At 40.4% G+C, this 16,281-nt stretch overlaps 1 protein-coding gene and 1 pseudogene across 11 annotated transcripts in view; one reads left to right on the top strand and one right to left on the bottom strand.

Moving 5' to 3' along the window:
- The window catches only part of UBE2E2 (ubiquitin conjugating enzyme E2 E2), a 369,862-nt gene that overhangs the window by 120,855 nt on the left and 232,726 nt on the right, over nucleotides 1-16,281 (top strand). The gene's annotated exons all lie outside the window — the stretch shown is intronic.
- Nucleotides 691-2,269, bottom strand: LOC101272444 (elongation factor 1-alpha 1-like; annotated as a pseudogene).

Genomic DNA, 16,281 nt, shown 5'->3' with positions numbered 1-16,281 from the left:
ATGAACCTATCTATGAAACTGAAACTGAATCACGGACATAGAGAACAGACATGGTTGCCAGGGGTGGGGGTTGGGGGAGGGATGGAGTGGGAGGTTGGGATTAGCAGATGCAAACTATTATGTAAAGAATGGATAAACAACAAGGTCGTACTGTGTAGCACAGGGAACTATATTCAGTATCCTGTGATAAACCATAGTGAAAAGAATATGAAAAAGAATGTATATATATATATATATATATATGTATAATTGAATCACTTTGCTGTAGAGCAGAAATTAACACAACAATTGTAAATCAAGTATACTTCAGTAAAAAAATTTTTAAAATTAAAAGTAAAAAAACCCCTGCTTTTGGTTAAAAAAAAAAGATGGGGAAACAAAACATGGAAGAGAGCAGAAACGTGTTCTGGGGACTGAGTTGATAGAGCTTTTGAGAAATTTTCACAGGTCTAAAACAGTAATTAACAATGGAAAGAGCTTGTATTTTCCACTTGAGGCTACATGAGGCTATTAGTATCTAAAGAGGCAACAGATATAAAATATCTAAGAGATTTGGGAGGATTGTTTTCCTCATTAAACTTTGTTTTAATGGGTCTCAAAATTCTGTGACAGATTTTTGGTCAGGTTGTTTCCGTTAGAAAGTACTGACTTAAAAAAGTAATAACTTAAAACCGCCACATTCACAAACAAATGGTCCACAAAACACTCTCCTTTCCTTCTGAAAGCTTAATGATGAACTGTAATCATTAACCACTCTTTTACTGTTAAACTTAAATGGCCAGTTGAGAGAAACAGCTCTGAGACCGTTCTTCCACCACTGATTAAGACTAGGGTGGCAAGTATTAGGGATAATATTCACTTAGCCTTCTGAGCTCTCTGGGCAGACTTGGTGACCTTGCCAGCTCCAGCTGCCTCCTTGTCCACTGCTTTGATGACACCCACAGCAACCGTTTGTCACATGTTACGAACAGCAGAATGACCCAGAGGAGGGTATTTAGAGAAGCTGTCAGCACACGTGGGCGTGCCAGGAACCATGTCAACCACAGCAGCATCACCAGATTTCCAGGATTTAGGGCCATCTTCCAGCTTCTTCCCTGAACGGCGATCAGGCTTCTCCTTCAGCTCAGTAAACTTGCAGGCGGGGTGAGCTGTGTGACAGTCGTGCACAGATGCACGGCCAGCACTGATTTGCCCTGCATGGCTCAGGATAATTCCCTGAGCCGTGAAGCCACCTGCTTCCATTGGTGGGTTCTTTTGCTGTTAACAGCCATGTTGCTGTTGCCGTGATGAACATCTTTGCCAGACAAGTTCTTGACATTGAAGCCCACGTTGTCCCCAGGAAGAGCTTCGCTCAAAGCTTCATGGTGCATTTCAGCAGACTTTGTTTCAGTTGCAAGGTTGGCTGGAGCCAAGGTGGCCACCACGCTGGATTTGAAAACACAAGCCTCCATGGGGACAGTACCACCTTTGCCACCAATTTTGTAGACGTCCTGGAGGGGCAGACGCAGGGCGTGTCAGTTGGATGCGTTGGTGGCAGGATGCAGTCCAGAGCTTCAAGGATTGTGGTTCCACTGGCATTCCTATCTTTACCAGTGAGTTCCCATCCCTTGAACCAAGGCGTGTTAGCAGTTGGCTCTAGCATGTTGTCACCATTCCAATCAGAACTTGGCACAAATGCTGCTGTGTCAGGGTTGGAGCCTGTTTTCCTGATGTAGGTGCTGACTTCCTTAATGAGTTCCTTGTTTTTCTTCTGGCTGCAGGGTGGCTCAGTGGGGTCCATTTTGTTAACACTAACAACTAGTTGTTTCATGCCCAGTGTGTAAGCCAGAGGAGCACGCTCACAGGTCTGCCCATTCACCTTCTTCAGATTCACCAGTGCCTGCGTCAGCAGTGAGAACAGCACAGTCAGCCTGAGATGGGCCTGCCCTCGATGTTTTCGATAGTCCCTGTGTCCTGAGGCATCAGTGATGGTCCCATCACACTTGCTGCTCTTGGATTTCCACAGGGAGATATCGGTGGTCATGCTGCACTCGTATTCAGCTCTCAGTTTATCCAAGACCCAAACATACTTGAAAGAGACCTTTCCCATCTCCAGCAGCCTGGTTCTCAAAATTTTCAGTGGTTCTTTCGTCAGTGCCATCACGTTTGTAGATCAGATGGCCAGTGGTGGTAGATTTGCCCAAATCTGTGTGTCCAGTGAAGATGCTGATAGGAGTTTTTTTCTTTCCCATTTTGGCTTAGATTTGTAGTGGTTTCTTATGACACCTGTTGTGGCAGTAAACCTCTTGCAAAAAAGTGAAAGGATTTTCTTTACGGTGATATAAAGTTAACCTAAAATTAATCTGAAATTCCCAGTGTAGAAGGTTGATTTAGGGATTAGGGGCCTAAATAAATACGACTGTAGCTGCAATTACACTAACTAGGCTAGAATTGCAAAAGATCAGTCCTCACGCTTTGTAAAAAGATCACTGGATGCAATGAAAGTGGATTTTCTCCCTTCTGTACGTTGCTACCCAAGTAGGCAACTCAAGGGACCTTAATGCCTGCCTCTAATGCAAGACAGACTGCATTCAGAGCAGAAAACCAGACCTGATGGCTGGATGGCTGGCTTCAGCATTGAAGCTCCCACATTTCTAAGGGCATATGCCAAAAGTATGCTTAATGCCTCGGCAGGTTTGGTAGCTCATGGTGCTGGAGAAACAACCATAGTGCTAGTCTCTGGGGACATGTTATACCAAAACTAAGATGGTATGTGCGTGAACTGGTAATTCACAGGAATCTGACAGCTTTCAAGAGTGTGATCCCATTATTTTTCTTAGGAGAGAATATAAGAAACCATAAGATCTCAGCCTGAAAGCTCAGTGGCACCTTGTATCATTATTTGGTTATTCGTGCTAGAGGACAACAGTTTTTTTAAAAACCAAGGGAATAAAGCAATAACTTCTGAAGTTTTACTCATCTTAAGAGGCATTTTTCTAGGAATGCCGTTATTCCTGGGGCCACAGAGTTCTATGTGCCTGACCTGACAGGCTAATTTTAGACTCCTTCCTCCTCTACTGTTTGATGTTGAAGAGTCTTTTTTTTTTTTTAACAATAAAAACGGCATCTTTGACCAAAGGCCATGATCAAAGCTGCTCTTTGAATGAGAAATAAAACTTTCAAACAACTGAAAACTCACCATCTGAAATTCCAGATTCTGCAGTTATAAAAGAGTAAAATATCTGTATTTCCTCCTTCAACTCATGAATGTATCCGAGCTGAATCTTGTAATTCTAGAGTAGTGGGTAATAGAAAAATACACATTGTAAGCTAACTGCAATTCCAATGGCAATCACAAGTTCCATTAAATAGAACTTTTATCCTAATAAGCTGTTAGTATTAGATGTACTTCATGAGGTCAGGTAGTTTTTTAAAACACTGCTATATTTTATGAGGTTTGTTTTAGAAAGCTAATTTCATTAATTCCACATCTTTCCTTCCCTTGTGAATCTTGAATCAGCTGAGACAGGGGTGTGTATTTGTGGAATCTCTCTCAATAACAAACGGGAGCAAGAGACATTTTTGCCAGTTTCTTAATAGACAAAGTATATAAAAATCTAGAAATGTATTCCTGCAACTGTGGACTGATCACGTTTTTATGAATTTCATATTATATGCACCAAAAACTGTATTTAAACTCTGAAGCGGATGCTTCTTTACACCAAGGAAAGACATTGTAGTGCAGAGCACAAACGTGAGGACTGGAATGGCTTGTCTTAAACTGTTACGACACTCCCCACCTGTGTGAACTTCCTCAGTTCCCTCCTCCATGAAGTCAGGATGGCTGACACTAGCCTTGCTGGGTTGTGGGAAGGATTACCCTATATACTGCCACGTAGAGCGCCTGTGCAGAGTAGGAGCTTCACAAATGTCAGCTGTCACCACCATCATCATCTTTTTTCATCATCTAGCTGGTTTCTGTGTTAGGATTATCATTTTTATAAAGTGAGTTCCATACATAATGATATAAATAATTAAAAGAGATTAAATGAAATGTTCTGTTAGGTGTTAAATATACCATACCAGTTCCTACAATTAAAAAATACTAAAAAATACATAGGGAAACAAAAGCCATAACTAAATGAAAATACTAATGAAGTGATCACTGACAAAATTAGTCCTAACACAAACATTATTTCTGTTTAATACCAGTGTCTGTCTGTGTGCTCATCCTATCAAAGACTGGTTTCTCAACAAGTACAAGGCAAGTTCAACTAGATTATAAAGTGAAACTGGAAATTATTCAGATTTCATGAAATGAATTAAAATGATGAAGAACTGCTGAGATCACATTCCAAGCCACCAATAAACGAGAAGGCCAACAAGGATGACAACAGAATAGTTCTAACGAGTGACTTGACTGTCAGAGGACTGAGAGAGGCCCTTGGAAAAATTGATGAAGCACCTTAATATTTTTTGTAAAAGTGATGTGTTTATTATACTGTAAAAACCAAATATGCAGTAAAAAAATCTAATAATGTGTTGTCAGGCGTACAAAAAATCATGCCAATAAAACACTCGATTTTCACTATCCTTCTAATTAGAACACTGTTTAAGTTATAGTAGAGATTTTCTTAACTGAGTTAAAATCAGGTTACTTTTCTATTCTTTGGTTTATTCTTTCACAATTTATTCTGTTTTATCCTAGTTTTCAGTGATTGCACCTTAAGGAGCCTTTTCATGGAATTATCCTCAGAGAATAAGTATCTACTATATATGAAATAAAAGTTTGTATAAAAATTATTAAAAATTTTAAATTACATAAAGTGATACAGATGGTCCTCTGTATTACCCTTGCTTAACGCTCAAATAGATGATTTTATATAAAGTGGTTCTATGGTTATAGTATAAAGAATATCCAACCATATCTTCAATTTATAAAAAGGAATTTATTCTGAGGAGTTCAAGTTGCTTCCTACAAAATTTACAAATTGACCCATCTAGAGCCTGAAATAACTCTTAATTTTATTTTTCTTCTCTACCAAAGACTAACAGACTACAATCCCAGAGGAATGACCACAGTAAATCCCAAGCTAGTAATCTTTCCAAATATAGTTACACCTCATTTATCCGACACCACTGGAGAATGAAGTATTAACTGGAAAATCCACCGTGATTCTGAAGCTGGTCTTGACCGCTTCCTCAGGAAGACTCTTCATTATTCTTTCTTCCTTAGTAGTATCTAGAACACACCCGATAACAATAATATTGTATTTGAATTATTTGCTTATGTGTTTATTGAACCATTACATAGCAGACTCTTTGAGGACGAAGAACATGTTTTTTACTCATCTTTGTGTCCACAACACTCAGTACAGGTCTGGCACACAGTAGAAAAGCAATTAATCTCTGTCACATAAGGAAGAGGGAGGTAGGGAGGAGGAAGGACTCAGACTTTTTTTTTTTAACAGAACTCTTTCTCAATTACAGCACTCTCTCCTTTTTCCTAGCAGAGTGAGCTAAACATGCTTGTTAAACTTTTTTGGATGACAGAGGGCCGTAGTTGGGAACACTATCCCTCTGTGCTGTAATAAAGATGCTTTTCAGTGCTCTTCAGACTCCTAGGTTGATCTTTCCAGGAATTCATAACTGTGGCGGAATGAAGTGGGGATTCCCCTTGTAATTGGCAGGAGGAAAAGCCAGGTACCTAAGCCTGTGAAACCAGCAACCTTAACCCGGAAGACAGTCCTGGACCCAAGTGAGGGCCTGGCTCCATGGCAGCTCAGAGGTCTTCTCTGTATTTCCACGTTCAGAGTTTAGAAAGTTAGTTCATATGTAATTCCATTATCTGTGTTTCATAAAATCTCCCCTTCTAAATACATTGGAATTGCAAATTTTCAAAGTGTTCTCAAGAGGCAAGTATAATTTTTGAATTAATTAAAATGCTTAATTATGTGAAACCCAAAAACATCTTAGTGCTCACTGAGAATTACACAAAGATAAAAGCATGTCATTTTGCAGTGTCCGGAGAATGGCAAAAATGAGAAGTTCTGTTTCTTAAATAGTAGTTTTTAACCGCCACAAATGTTTATTTTGTAGATCAAGGTCCATTTCAAATATGCTACCATTAAAGCAGTTTCCAAAGTCCACAGATAACAGTTACAAAGGTCAAGAGAAGTTATTTAGAAATTACTTGTCATTTAATTCCAAAAGGAGGGAATGACTAATGACTAGATAGTGCTTTGTTTTCTCAGAGAAGGAACTTGCACAGTGGGCTGCCACCAGCCCATTCATGCCTGACTTAGGCCCGAGGAACCGAGGGGATCTCTCCAGGGTGCACGGCCAGGTCCAGGTTACGAGCCTGCCTGTGTCTGTCCACACCCCGCACGCCTGCCAGAATGGTGTTTCTCAAAGCAAGTACTACACTTGAGCCGGCAGGACCAGTGCTCTGCCACTACCTGTAGCAACACCACGATCCTGAAACAGTGCAAGAAACGTGAGCAGAGACACAAAAGTAGTCATTTGTCCAGAGCCCGTGAAAAGCAGCAGAGCGTGAGCTCTGACAGAAATGTGAGGCTGACCGTGCGGAACAGTTGAAAGAGGCTGAAGGCAGAGCAGGACCAGGTAGGGTTCCTTCACCATCAGTTCCTTTGTCCCTGGCAACTCCCACCCCCTCCCAAAGCGCAGAAACAGCAAAGCAAAAGGAAAAGAACAAGCACGAGGGTTCAGATTTTGCTTCTAAACTTTAGTGTCCTTGGGCAGTTTATTGACTATATCTGAGTCTCAGTTCTCACAGGGTTACAATGGGATTAAATGAGATACTGTGTGTAACAGGCAGGGTATTGTGCCCAGCATAGGCAAGCACTCGATCCAGGGTGGTTTGTGGCACGTTAACTTAAAGCGTATGATGTGCTCTTTTGCTTTTCTTAGAGACAAATGATTAGGTATTTAAAGACCTGTTTTCAGTTCCCTTGTGATATTCTGACAGCCACTTTAAAGTAAAAGAGATAGATATAAACAACGTGAAAGTGGTCTTGTAAGCAAGACGTTGTCTTTAACCGTATAATTTAATAAATCACTTTGTAATTTATAGTTATAGAACAAGTGAATCAATTTGATTCTGACAGACTCATGTCCTTAAAAAAATCCTAAAATACAAGTATCAACTATTCAGTTTTTTACAAAGGTACTTACTGATACTGTCCATGGAGCTATTCAAAACTCATTTCCACCCCTTCTTTTAAAGACGTTCGTTATATAGAATATTTTATCATGACAAACGTATTACATGTTTCTACACTAATTTCATTGGCAGAGCTTAGTGAATTTTATGACCCATGGTACACAAAACTTGTTAAAAAAAACTTACTGTTTATATTTTGCTCTAAGACGTTGATTCAGCAAGGCAGAATAACTACACCATTGTATACCGTATGGGCATTTTAGCAGAGCTTTCTGTAAAAAACAGCTAGTAGCTAATTCAGAACCCCACAGAACAACAAAAGCCTACCGGGAGTATATAAGTATTTTTCCAGGTGGTCCTGCGATCAGTTTTGTGTCTCTTCTTAAAACAGATTTCCTTCTGTCTTTGAAGCTGCAACATTTTCAGAGGAGGACTTTCTACCTAAGTATAGGTGACATATGTTTAGGAATCAAGAGTCAGGCAGTGTTGCTAGAGCCATATCACCCCCCAGAGATAGAAACCTTCGGTGTCTCTAGTTCTTTTTCGTTCTCTCTCCATTCAGTATATTTATTTTCTGAAAATCGTCCCTGGTGATGGAGAGCGCTCATGTAGAATTAATGGCTTTAACGGAAAGGCTGTGCTCCCAGACTCCTCAAATCTCTTTGGAATGAAATTTCACATATACAATTAAAACAGATAAAAAAATCCTGAATCTGCCTGTTATAATGGGTACTGTTGGGAATTGAAAAGGAATCAAATACTTAAATATCTTCTGTGCATATGCTTGCAGTCTCATTTGTGTGTGTGTATATACATATACACACACACGTGTACACACTTCTCCGGGTACTGGCATTCTCAGGACTCAGCAAGTGAAAGCTGGCCCTTTAAAGGAAGGAATTAAGTAAGTGATCAGCCAACAGGTAAGAAAAAAAGCACTTAGGATAACAAACACTGTTACAGTTTCTTGCTTCTCAGAAGTCCGTATCAGCACATCAACTTTTCATTGCCCAAGCAAGGTGTGCTGATGACTTAGTATTTATCCATTCTGGTTCCCTATTCCTTCTGGTCCATGGAAGGATTATGCTTTCCCCCTCCTTGCAGTTGAGCAAGACCAAGAGACAATTTCTGGCCAATGGGATTTGTGCCAGATGAAAGCCTTTAATTGCTAATTCGAGACTCTCCACCCTCTCCTTCCCTGCCATGGCAGTCATGGTAATAAGTTCAAAGCAGCCTGGATTTACTAAGCTACTGACATAGGAGTCATAGCCCAGGAGAATCGCTCTGCTACACAGTCTCTATGTGCAGTGAGAAATAAACCCCTGGTCTGTTAATTACTGAAGTTTTGATGTTTGTTATGCAGCATAACTTAGCCTGTCCTGATTGATAACAAAGATTTAACGTTTGTTTTTCCTCGGAGGGCTAGTTCCGCAAGCTACTTGGAGTTTGTGTGAGGTTTACTGAAAAGGGGAGATGAGTCTCAGGCAAACATTTTACGGGGTGAAGGGTACTGCTGAGGAGTAGAGGAAAACGTTCAGGGGATATTCAAAACAAAGATGAGAGGTGAAGTCGAGGAATATACTTGGGTATAGGAAGAAATGAAATAATCCACAAAAGTAAATTCTGGAGAAGAGTTTTCAGGGAACATATGAAAGTGAAGAATTTGTCTACCGCCAGTGTCAGTCTGACATGAGGATAAAGTCTTGGCTCTAACCTCACATCCCTCTTTGACTTACCTAACAGCACTTAACTGCAGGCACAGTCTCTGCAACTCTTGGGATTCATTTTTGAGCAAGCATGCAATATTTGTCTGCTTCACAGCCAAGATTTCTTTGTTAACAGTGACTCTTGCTCTGTAGGTGGCTGTCTAGCTCAAGCCCTTGATCATCTGACTACACTGGGTATATTCCATCCTGTTTCTTTACCGTCTTCCTGGGTTCTGACTCACTGCTTTCGCCTGGTTCTAAGGACAGTCCAGAGACTACTTCTGCTGCTCAGAACTGGCAGCTTCACACGTGAAACAAAAACTTTAAGAGGTGGCAGAATATCTAACAATAAAATTCAGAAAGTCGTAGATCATTTACATGAGAGCTAAAAAAAATTTCATGTAGTTGTAGAGGGTATGTGTATATTGCTTACACTGCTTTATATGGTTAATAAACAGAGAGACATGAATGATAGCATGATATTTTTTATCCTTTAAAGGTAATGCTGTAGAAAAAGGAGTCATAGCATTAATCATTCAGTACAGGTTTTATAGATCAGGAATTTTAATTTCTGTGAGGATTGTGACAGTATTATAGTTTGACGTTTTCTAGCATCAGAGGTCTAAATTGGCCAGTCCCAATCTAGGGTGTGCAAAAAAAGTAACTTTACTTTCTGAAGTGATCTCTTTCTAGTTCTCAGCTGCCATTCCCAACCATATTATAAAACACACAACCTCGCCTTTTAAAAAGGTATCTCAGTATCTTCTCACTTGAAACACTTTGTTTTTTTTTTTTTTTTTTTTTTTTTGCGGTACGCGGGCTTCTCACTGTTGTGGCCTCTCCCGTTGCGCAGCACAGGCTCCAGACGCGCAGGCTCAGCGGCCATGGCTCAAGGGCCCAGCCAGTCCGCGGCATGTGGGATCCTCCCGGACCGGGGCACGAACCCGCATCCCCTGCATCAGCAGGCAGACCCTCACCCACTGTGCCACCAGGGAAGCCCGAAACACTTTCTTTTGACCAATTATTCAGTCTATAAAAATTTCTGCTCCTCTCTAGGGTTCTCCTCTCCCTCTTAATCAAGATGGCATTTGAGTACAGGCGAGGCATCCATCCCCCCTCTTGCTGTGCTTCCAGTGATATCTTACATGGGCTTGACCTCTGGGCCTCCGGCCTGTCCTCACTGCATCCACGGGGTCAGTAGGAAAGCTGTGGCAGGGGCTGCAGAGGCATGCCGTTCTGTCTGTGTGTAGGAATCTGCACTCAGCTGCCTTCCCCTCGCTCTGGAAACCAAGTCAGTTTTAACCCTGCAGTTCCCTCAGCATCTCCCAGCTCTTTATCAGGACCTTGAAATTCTTGGTGGCTTTCTCTGTACTACCCGGGAGTTTGTAGAATCCTGTAAAAACTACCCTCTGGTCCATCAGCTGGGAAAACCTTCCTTAGACTTCATTCCTCTGTCCATTACTTCTGTGCCACGATGGACACAACACTTTGTCCCCAACAGAACTTTCTGAAAGGCTTGCAGTTTTTGCAGGCTCTTGCCCCAGAGAAGCCAAGCGACAGACTGAAAATTTCGGGCTTACCCTTCAGCTTTTCTGAGCATCCTGTCTTGTTCCACCTCTTAGTGTGAAAGTCAGGGAGGATGAAGGGGAACTTGGTCCCTCCTCAGGACTGCCCCACGCTAGGCTCATCCACTCAGAATCTCTGTGTCCCCCAACACTTGTGGACCTGAAAGGTATGGAATTTTCTTTGCAAGGTATTTGGAATTTTTCTTCTCACTATGATTATAATACAGTTAATCCTCCAAACTTGTTTTTTCTTATGTAAAAACTCAGCTTTGGAAGTTCTTAGAAAACCTTTTACCCACTTGAAAGCCTGGCTTACAAAGCTTTGAACTTAAAAAAAAAATCTATTTTCAAACCCAAAGTTAAGCTTCCCTGTTGGTAGGTGGCAATCCGAGCAATAAGTTTCAGCCTTATAGGTTACTTAAGAATAGTCCTAATGGCAGGAGGGGGAGAGGGGCCGGGGTGGGAGGTGGAGTAAAGAGAGGGGAATAGCATGACTGAAAAAGAAAAGGTCGCTGGATAAGGATCCTCAGTACTAATTGGCCATCAGAGAATGGTACCACGTCAGGGGAGCGGAGCCTCTGATTACAGTTCTTTAGTACCCACAGTATCCAACTGTGGTCTCATATGTAACTTAGTTTTCTCCTTCAGAAAGCAGGTTGAGCCAGAAGTTTTCACAAATGAACCAAGGTTTTCCAGAATATAATAGAAGTAATAGTGCTTTCTCCATAACTGTCCATGACTCTATGATGAGTAAAAAAGTAAAAGAAACTTACAGAAAACATGGATAAATTTTGTAGTTTTCTAGTATTGTGAATAAAATTCTATTGGTGCTAAAGAACACCACTAAATACAGTTTAGGGGTAGTATTTATATAAGAGAATATCTTATTAGTTAATATGCAGTACATTACAGTCTTTAGTGAACAGTGAATGCCTTTATAAGTGTATATACTTTGTAGCTAAACCTTCACCAGCAGTCCGTCAAAGCAGTATCATATCTCCACCAGTGGATTGCTTGCAGATCTTTGATAGCTAAATACATTTCACTGAAAGTTATGCCTTGATAGTTGGGTAAATGGCATTTTCAACCTATGTGTGATGATAGTATCTGAAAGCAAAATCTGGACCCAGTAGGTTAATGATAAGTGAAAGGTGCTAATCTTTTATTATTCTAGGATATTAACAACTCAACTAAAGGCATTTGGCAAATGTGGGACGAATGTTCACATAGCTGACTATTTTATTTTAGTCAAATAAAGAATATTTGTTTAACACAAGCCTTAACGTTTGTTGCAACTCAACAGGCTGCCAGTTTTCTTTCACTATCAATTATTAGCTTTAAAATAAACACATAGTTAGAAACTACCTTTTAAGGAAGGGGGAAACCTGGAGTTAGCTAGGCTTAAAAATTATAAGGGAGTACAATGCATCCCAACAGAACAATATATGAATCACACAAAACTGCTTTCTGTTACAGCACCTTGATCAGTTACATCAGCAACAGCTGAAAACCATTAGCTGCTGCTGGCTGCTCTTCGTGAGATGCTTTTCTTCCTCTTCGGTATCCTGACATCAGTCTTTCACTTTCCTACCCAAACGATGCTTGGGGCTCTGCTAACTTTAAATAATTGAAAAGAATGAAAGAAAATATTTTAGTAATCAAAATGAGAACATCGGTATCTTGTTTATATATTAATCAAATGTGCAGCAGTAGCTGCTCAAAAAAGGATTTTAAAGAAAGTCTTATAAAGGTAATTTAAATGCTTAACATGACAATACAAATAACCAATTTATCAGTTTAGCAGTCTCTACTTTTTGATGTCCGTAACCTTAACTTTTGTATTTATTTTATTTTCCACGCTGCGCGGCTTGCAGGATCTTAGTTCCCTGACCAGGGATTGAACCCGGGGCCATGGCAGTGAAAGCACTGAGTCCTAACCACTGGACCACCAGGGAACTCCCTGTAACTTTAATTTTTAAAATCTCAGTGACTTGTATTATTCTTCTCGCATGACTATTAATTTTGTGAGTAGTCAGTGCTATTAAGATGGAATTCAAGCTCATTTTTAGTTACATTTTAAAAAGTATTGGTTTAGGGCTTCCCTGGTGGCACAGTGGCTGAGAGTCCACCTGCCGATGCAGGGGACACGGGTTCATGCCCCAGTCTGGGAAGATCCCACATGCCGCGGAGCGGCTGAGCCCGTGAGCCATGGCCGCTGAGCCTACGCGTCCGGAGCCTGTGCTCCGCAACGGGAGAGGCCACAACAATGAGAGGCCCGCCTACCGCAAAAAAAACAAACAAAAAAAGTATTGGTTTAGAAATGCAACTGATTTCAGTATATTAATTTTGTATTCTGAAACTTTGCCAAATTCATTGATGAGCTCTAGTAGTTTTCTGGTGACATCTTTAGGATTTTCTGTCTATAGTATCAAGTTATCAGCAAACAGTGACAGTTTTACTTCTTCCTTTCTAATTTGGATTTCTTTTATTTCTCTTTCTTCTCTGATTGCCGTGGCTAGGACTTCCAAAACCATGTTGAATAAAAGAGTGGGCATCCTTGTCTTGTTCCTGATCTTAGAGGAAATGCTTTCAGTTTTTCACCATTGAGAACGATGTTGGCTGTGGGTTTGTCATATATGACCTTTATTATGTTGAGGTATATTCCCTCTTTGCCCACCTTCTGAAAAGTTGTCATCATAAATTGGTGTTGAATTTTATCAAAAGCTTCTTCTGCATCTATTGAGATGATCATATAGTTTTTATTCTTCAATTTATTAATGTGTTGTATCACATTGATTGATTTGCAGATGTTGAAAAATCCTTGCATCCCTGGGATAAATCCTACTTGATCATGGTGATGATCCTTTTAATGTATTGTTGGATTTGGTTTCCTAGTATTTTGTTGAGGATTTTTGCATCTATATGCATCAGTGATATTGGCCTGTGAAGTATCAGTAAGAGAAATTAAGGAAACAATCCCATTTACCGCTGCATCAAAAAGAATAAAATACTTATGAATAAACCTACCTAAGGAGGCAAAAGATTTGTACTCTGAAAACTATGACACTGATGAAAGAAACTGGACATGACACAGACGGAAAGCTACTGTGTTCCTGGATTGGAAGAATCAATATTGTTACAGTGACCATACTACCCAAGACAGTATACGGATTCAGTGCAATCTCTATCAAAACACCAATGGCATTTTTCATAGAACCAGAACAAAAAATTTTAAAATTTGTATGAAAACACAAAAGACCCTGAATAGCCAAAACAATCTTGAGAAAGAAGAATGGAGCTGGAGAAATCATGCTCCCTGACTTCAGACCATATTGCAAAGCTACAGTAATCAAAACAGCATGGTACTGGCACAAAAACAGACACATAGAGCAATGGAACAGGATAGAGAGCCCAGAAATAAACCCATGCACTTATGGTCAATTAATCTACGACAGAGGAGGCCAGAATATACAATGGAGAAAAGACAAGACTCTTCAATAAGTGGTGCTGGGAAAACTGGACAGCTACATGTAAAAGAATGAAATTAGAACATTCTCTAACACCATATACAAAAATAAACTCAAAATGGATTAGAGACCTAACTGTAAGACTTCTAGAGGAAGACATAAATCGCAGCTATATTTTTTTGGATCTGTCTCCTAAAGGAAAGGAAATAAAAGCAAAAATAAACAAATGGGACCTAATTAAACTTAAAAGCTTTTGCACAGCAAGAAAACCATCAACAAAATGAGAAGACAACCTACTGAATGGGAGAAAATATTTGCAAATGATATGACCAATAAGGGATTAATACCCAACATATATAAACAGCTCATACAACTCAACATCCAAAACACAAACAACCTGATTGAAAATGGGCAGAAAAACTGAACAGACATTTTGCCAAAGAGGAAATGCAGATGGCCAACAGGCACATGAAAAGATGCTCAACATCGCTAATTGTCAGGGAAATGCAAATCAAAACCACAATGACATATCACATCACACTTGTCAGAATGGCTATCATGGAACAGAAAAACCCACAAATAACAAATGTTGGTTAGGATGTGGAGGAAAGAGAACCCTGGTACACTATTAATGGGAATGCAAATTGATGCAGCCACTGTGGAAAACAGTATGGAGGTTTCTCAGAAAACTAAAAGTAGAACTACCATATGACCCAGTAGTTCCACTTCTGGATATATATCCCTCCAAAACACAAAAACACTCATCAGAAAAGATACATGCACCCCAGTGTTCATAGCAGCATTATTTACAGTTGCCAAGACATGGAAGCAACCTAAGTGTCCATCGACAGAGGAATGGATAAAGATGATGTGGTACATATATACAGCGGAATGTTACTCAGCCATAGAATAAGATTGAAAAAATGCCATTGCAGCAACAGGGATGGACCTAGAGATTGTCACACTAAGTGAAGTCAGACAGGGAAAGACAAATATCATATGATATTGCTTACATTTGGAATCTTAAAAAAAATGATACAGATGAACTTATTTACAAAACAGAAACAGACTCACAGACTTAGAGAACACACTTATGGTTACCAGGGGGGACGAGGGTGGGGGTGGATAGACTGGGAGTTTGGGATTGACATACACACTACTATATATAAAATAGATAACTAAAAAGGACCTACTGTATAGCACAGGGAACTCTGCTCAGTATTCTGTAATAACCTAAATGGGAAAAGAATTTCCAAAAGAATAAATACATGTACACGTATACCTGAATCACTGTGCTGTACACCCGAAACTAACACAACATTGTTAGTCAACTATAATCCAATATTAAATAACAAATTTAAAAAATAAAGAAAAGAAGTATTGGTTTTTGTAATAGTTACTGTGGTCAAAATTCTGAAGAACATTTTACAATGATATTTCTTAAGCCACATAAAGTAAATGATACATAACAAAATGATAAAGACAAAAAGCTGTGTTGGATCTACTGTGCTGAGAGCTGCTAAACTCTCTACAGCACTGTGTTCATTAACCTATGTTAAATTTTAATAGGCAATAGGAGTTTAGTACGGGGCGTCCGGAAGACGGACACCTCTCAGCCATCAGGATCTCACCGACCTAGCCCTCTCCGCCGTGTAGCTGGAGTGTCGTTCAGCCTTCTGTTTGCCACGGCCAGAGCTCCACTCAGTTTCCAAAGGTCAGTTGCAACTTAGTGCAGTTTTAGGCAGGTGGTCTCCACATTCAAGTGGATCGCAGTCGGTTAATCTCTAGTCAGAGGCAGAACTAGACATGGCTGCGAGCAAGGGCAGCCATGCTGACAGACACCTTGTGCTTAAGGGCAGACTTCCCTCCCCTGCATCCAGGATCTCATGAGGATGTTGTTTCTACACTCCAGGGTTGCGGACCTGGTGGAGCGTCTGCAGCTGAGTTCAGAACAAGAAGACCTCACATAGGCAATGTTTTTTACTCTACCCACCAACTTTTCTTTTTCAAAAAATTGTTTCCTCATTTAATTAATGCATCCTCTCATGCATGAAACATTTATGCATCACTTAAGTGCTAGATGCTATGGTATATGAAACTTAATATTACAGTATCCACACTCAGAGGAGCACAGTCTAGAGGAAGAGACAGACATGTGAACAAACAATTGCAGGACTTCCCTGGTGGCGCAGTGCTTAAGAATCTGCCTGCCAATGCAGGGGACACCGGTTCGAGCCCTGGGCCGGGAAGATCCCACGTGCCGTGGAGCAACTAAGCCCGTGTGCCACAACTACTGAGCCTGCGCTCTAGAGCCCACAAGCCACAACTACTGAGCCCATGTGCCACAACTGCTGAAGCCCACGTGCCTAGAGCCCGTGCTC

Source organism: Orcinus orca, chromosome 5, assembly GCF_937001465.1.
Source record: "Orcinus orca chromosome 5, mOrcOrc1.1, whole genome shotgun sequence".
Taxonomy (NCBI): domain Eukaryota; kingdom Metazoa; phylum Chordata; class Mammalia; order Artiodactyla; family Delphinidae; genus Orcinus; species Orcinus orca.
The sequence above is the reverse complement of the archived record's forward strand: the minus strand, read 5'-3'. Positions and strand labels throughout refer to the sequence as shown.